Source organism: Salvelinus alpinus, chromosome 18, assembly GCF_045679555.1.
Source record: "Salvelinus alpinus chromosome 18, SLU_Salpinus.1, whole genome shotgun sequence".
NCBI lineage: Eukaryota > Metazoa > Chordata > Actinopteri > Salmoniformes > Salmonidae > Salvelinus > Salvelinus alpinus.
Window position 1 is genome coordinate 34,840,341 of NC_092103.1, and position 6,000 is coordinate 34,846,340.

General features: G+C 42.5%; 1 protein-coding gene across 3 annotated transcripts in view; it reads left to right on the forward strand.

The window, feature by feature from the left end:
• The window catches only part of sec14l7 (SEC14-like lipid binding 7), a 36,572-nt gene that overhangs the window by 22,354 nt on the left and 8,218 nt on the right, over positions 1-6,000 (forward strand). The gene's annotated exons all lie outside the window — the stretch shown is intronic.

Genomic DNA, 6,000 nt, shown 5'->3' on the forward strand with positions numbered 1-6,000 from the left:
AAGACTCAGAGTTTTACACAGGGTTGAATTTGGCTTGAACTTTTCCAATATGCACATCCAACCTTCCCCATTACTTAGGACAAATGGGTGAGCAGCCAGAATAGGTCTGGCATGTCCACATACGACACCGTCCTTTCTATTTATTGTTTTGTAGGCCAACCACATATTCTCCCTTTCCTCATAACCAGTTTCAGTCCCCAAATGTTCACTATCTGAGATGTCTTTCACATTTATTACCTGTACCGGATTGGAGAGCTTAGGTGGTGGTGTGGGACTTGGTCTTGAAGTGGTGGAGGAGGCCGGCTGAACCCTGGTCCGTTGGAACTGGTGGTGGTTCTGGCAGCACTGCGATGGTAACATCCCCATCGTATCCTGATCAGACAGCTCAGGACTACAAGCAGTCCTGTAAAACCCCACCCTCTCCCAAAGAACACATCATCAGCCAGAGATCAAACAACACTTTCACTTCTATGAACGTACACAGTGAGGAAAGGTCGGGGTCAGGGAATTTTCATTAAGGAGTTGACCCCCGAGCTTTATTAGCAACAGTTCTTCTCCTTAACTCTGTGATCATTCGGCAGTGTCAGTGTATCTCACCCTCCAAGTGCGATATGCCCCCAGGTCGAGTGAATCACCTTCTCCTTTAATTCACCTGCAACGCATAAAATCCTGGACATACAGATTTGGTTAACCACCAGTTTCTCATTTGTTTTATCTGATTATATATTTAACTTCTATACCTATTTGTTAGCTATAATTTTGAATTTTTACATTAGTTTATTTTCCAAAAGGCCCCATCCTATCCTAGACCACAATGTACCCCTCCTTCGTTTGATACCTGGCTCTGGCCAGGTATCAACCTTACCTACTCTCAATAATGACTTAGTACATCATATTATAAGAACGTCCCTTTTATTCCCCGCATATCCAATTCTCCCTTGGGCGTACATTCATATCTATTCTTTTCCAATTCTCTGTCAAGTGACTTATCTACTTTGAAATGTATCTGTGCTGCTTATATATGTTAACCCCTTTCTCTCCTATCTTATTTCACAGCCTACCTTGCTCATTTCCTGGTCCACCCTCCCCACTCTGCTCTCAAACCTTCAAGGTCTCAACAGTGCGGGGTAGACCCATCTGTCTGCCCTTTTCTAATAATAGTCAATAACAACTATGTGTTCCTTTACAATATTAACTAAGTGTCTCACTGTTTTGACTTTATCTGCATGGATTTAAAAATAACAACAGGTCTTATAGTGTCAATCTCTAAAGTCCTAACATAACCTTAATTAACCTATCTCTATCTTCTAATGACCAATACAAATGCTTACCTTATGGTCAAGAGTTATAAACTCTATTATAATCAATTTACCTCAAAACTAGTATCCCCAATGACACAACTTCATTATTCTCACTACATTTTCCCCGTGAGTGATCAAGTCACCGGAAAAATGCAACGAAAACAGAAAATAGGTCAAAAGGTTACACCTACATTCGTGTTCCATATCTAGACATACCAAAAGAACCCTTTATCTTCTCAAAGTCCCTTGCCTAAATAAAACTCAGAAAGTAAAACTCCTATTCCAATATGAGTGTATTCTTTTAAGATATCTTATCTCTGGGAACACGGAAACCCTTAACCTTAATGTTTACTCCAAAAAACAAAATTATGTCACCAGCATTCAACCAGGCCCCCCGTCGACTGGGAGACCATTGGGTGCTACAATACTGCCATCTTCTGTCCATTCTCTGCACAGCTCTCCACCCACTCTTATTCAACCTTCTCAATTTGAGCCATATTAGTTTCTTATTTTAACTATTGTTTTCTAAATTTTTTAATTTTTTAAATATTTTTTTTTTTTTTTTTTTTAATCTATTATTACCTAGTTAGACTAGAGTGTCCGTGACATACATCCATGGGGATCCGGTTATAGTTATTCTATTAACCATGTGAAAGTGCCCAGGGACACCCCAAATATCAGTAGGAATATCACAAATAAGGGGCCAGATATCCCTAGCCTTGCCCAGGGAGGGAGAAATATCCCTCTAACTGGGCGAGGTTCCTTTATCAGGGGAGGCGGAGTTTGATTCCGCATCACCTGAGTCAGGAATGTCTTCATTTGGAATCGAATTTAAGCTGTTTAAATCAGCTCTGACTTCTTTCAGTGTTCTAGAAGGGATTGGGGCTGGAGTGCAATGTGTGAGGTGGTGCCAAGGTGCGCCTGATTTACCTTTGACCTGGACTGAGTGTGAAGTAACTTCCCTCACTTCGTACAGTCCAGTCCACCTGGGTTCTAGCCACTTTCTCTTGCGGACTTTTAACCCCACCCAGTCACCAATTTTTTACCTTCAGTGATGGCGGATCTTCTGTCAGCTTCCCCATTTGGACCTTGTGAATCTGTGTGGAGAGAGCTGCAGAAAGTTCCGTCAATTATCAGACATTACAATTTGTTATACATCAAGGGCGGGCATATGACCTCCCTCCCTTGGTGAACCCAGCATGACTCCTCCAGCCATTGTCTCATGAGGAGAGAGATGGGTGCCTGCACCTGGAGAGGCTATCATGGCCAGCAACGCCAGGGGCAGGACTTTAACCCAAATCAACTTCAAACCTGCACATACATTTGATTGGCGCGTTCCACGAGACTTATGAGATTGTGGCCTGTACACTAACCCCATCATTAAACAACATCCATTAATCAGTTGACATTTACACATCCGACCCTATTGGTACATGGAGCGTTTGTCATTAAACAATACACATGAGTTCGGTTTGCAGCCACTTCCTTTCAGCGCTGAACGTGAATTCTTTGCTCATCAGATATGCTGCAACCCCATGGTGGGTGTGGATTTCCAATGGATGGCACATTATCATGTGGGCTGTTTTTCCAATAGCTTTTGCCACTGCAGCCACATACCTGGAGCATGTGGTTTGCCCTTCTTCAATGTGGTCCAGTTTGGAGGAGTGATACCTCAACACTCTACTCTCCCCCTCTAGGTTCTGGAAAAGGATGGATGATGTAAATCCTTCTTTTTCAGAAACATCCAGATGGAACTTGTTTTTTTTAGTCAGGTGCTGTTAGGGCTACTGCCACTTAGAGATCTGTTTTCAAGAGTGCAAAAGCTTTTGATGCTTCAGTAGTCCAGGACAATGATGAGTGTAGGGTTAGTGGTGAGCAGCTTCAGGGCCATGGGGCATATTCGTCAGCCATGCCCTGAAAAGGGGGAGGTGATTGCTGATTCGGGTCTGGATTGGGGTGATTGTATGCGGGTTGAAGGGCCGCACGTGGTTGATACATCATTGGCCTGACTCCCCCTTGGTCTAGGGGCGTATCCTCGTCCCCTTTTGGCCAGAAACTGGCTTTGGGCCGGGGTTATTGGGTGCGGACACTGTCGCACCATGTGCCCAGCTTGTTTACAATTATGACAGCTTCCATAAGATCCAGAGTACCTCTGGGGCTGTCCCCATGTGGGTGAATAGTTTGATTGTGGTAGTGGGTAGTAGGGTTGTAGTGGTGGTTCCGACGAAGGGTATGGCTGAAGCGGGTAGGCATACGGCAGTTGGAATGGCTGCTCCTGGGGTGGGTGTATAGTTGGTCCCTGCTGGGTGAAGATGGGTAGTTGTTGTTGCTGTATCATTCGGGAAACAGTTTTTTCAATAATTTGTGAGATTTCTTGTTGGTCTTCAGCCACCATCTGTTTCTTGGGTTTCTCTCCTTTCTGGGCCTCTTTCAATTGTAGTTTCAAAAGTTGTACCTGTAGGGACTGGATTTGTGGTTCAGCCCCTCCCTTATCCTTATTGTATTGGGTGATGTGGTGATGCACATGGGAGTTGAACTGAGCCTGGGGAATTGCCATTAACCCCACAGTGCCCCTGAGATGGATTGGGGCCGATGGGGCTGCTGTGGTGGTAGGTGGGGCGTCATTATTGTTGGGCCTGCCCTCTTTGGTGTCAGTTGGTGCTCCAGTGCCCACCCCCATCGTATCAGGTTTCCTGTAAGGGAGAGCTTTCCTAATTTCCTCAATCGCCCATAATCCTATGTCTGGGTCTATTATTATCTTTGTATACTTTAGCCCGTCACTGATCGAAACCAGCGATGTATTTTTTTCTCTTATCCCCCCCCCCAGTCTCGTGTCCGACCCGCGTGGACAAAGAATTTTATTGCCGTGTATTCGATGAATTATTTTCGTTTTCCAACAATATTTCAGCTATATCTTTTTGAAACAATATACGAATATATTCACGCGCTCCTGATATAATTGGAATGACAGTTTTAGGTACTTATAATAAAAATATTATTGCTTTTCGCTTATTCAATTAATTAAATACTTTGGCAAAATACTTCAGAAGTTTCCTTTTGGAAAAATATACTAATGAATTCAAGCGCTCCTGATATAATTGGAATGGCAATTATAAGATCTTTTATTCGAAAGATATTATTACTTTTAACTTTTTTCGATTAATTTGAACTTTTTTCCGATTAATTAAATACTTTGCCAAAACATTTAAAACATTTCCTTTGGGGACAACATACTAGTATATTCTAGCGCTTCTAAAATAATTGTCAAATTAATTCTAACCCTTAAGGATTTATCAACAGTACAAGAGAGAAAAACCAGGTCAACTCATCAACCGTAAATGGCTGCTTCACCGCGGCCCACAGATTCTGACTCGGCGGTCACTATGAACTGCAGCCTGAACTTAGCATATAGCTAATTAGTAGCATTCGGTCTCGTGGAACGTTCAATCCCCCACATTGCGACAACACAACTTACACATACAATATCACATTAGATTCCTCACGTAACACCTAGCTAAATATAGCTACTGCACGACTATTTGAATCGTATTATATTAATTATGGATTCTTCACGGTACCCCTATCTGATCGACTGTCAAATATGGCCCGACTGTGTGAATCGTTATATATTTTTTTAAATATTTTTTTATGGGTCTTCACGGTAACACTTAGCTGATTTGCCAAATCTAACTACTGCCCGGCTATTTGGATCCCATCTTTTAATTATGGATTCTTCACGGTAACCCCTATCTGATCGACTGTCAAATATGGCCCGACTGTGTGAATCGTTATAAAGCTTATTCTTCACTGTACACCTACTCGATCAGCATACCGCGTAGTGCCAGACTATGTGAATAAGTCTTTGACCTATTAATACTTAGATATCTGTACACAATACCTTAAATTCTAAACAATTCCACATAAATTTAGCAACAATTCACACTCACCACAGTAGTACTGATCATTGAATTTAGATATTGACTATAATACAATATGCAGATTTTGATTAAACCGGCTCTGCTTACCTTAATATTTTCGAGCTCTTTGATCAGTTTCCTGGGTGAGTTGAATCGCCGACGTCTCCCTCGAGCGGGTCACCTCTCCTTCTTGAATCTTTCTCCCACTCGCCTCCTGTCTCATCAACTCTCTATGGACCGAATTGTAAGGCTGTTAACCATCCTCTGCTACCAAGTTTGTTGATAAAACGTTTACAGGAGACAGGAGAACAAGTAGAGACATAGGACGAGGTGGATAATTTTATAATAAGGCCGTTTAATCACATGTAAAGATATCTTAGTAAAATCTTGCAGCAAGGCTCTTTCTGTCTGATTCTTATTGAACCGTCCGGAAAAGAGGCTAGTTTCAACAGTTGTACAGTTTTATATAGACAACAAGCAAAGTAGGTTGATCTGCGAGTCTGGCCTTCCGATTGGTCGATCTGGGTCTTGGGTAGTCCTGAACAGGCCTGGTGTCCACGTTCCATTGGTTCCTGAGATAGTTCTTTGTCTTGAGCTCCAACCCTGAGTTGTGTGTGTCTGTGTGATTGTCATGGGGGAGGGGAGTTGTGGGTGTCGTGTATATGTCTAATGAGTCCAGCATATGTCCAAGAGAAAGAGGGGGTGTGGGCATATTGTGTCAACTATAGCTAATGTTGAGAAGTTGTTAAAACAAGTTACCAATATCTAATACAATTTCTTAC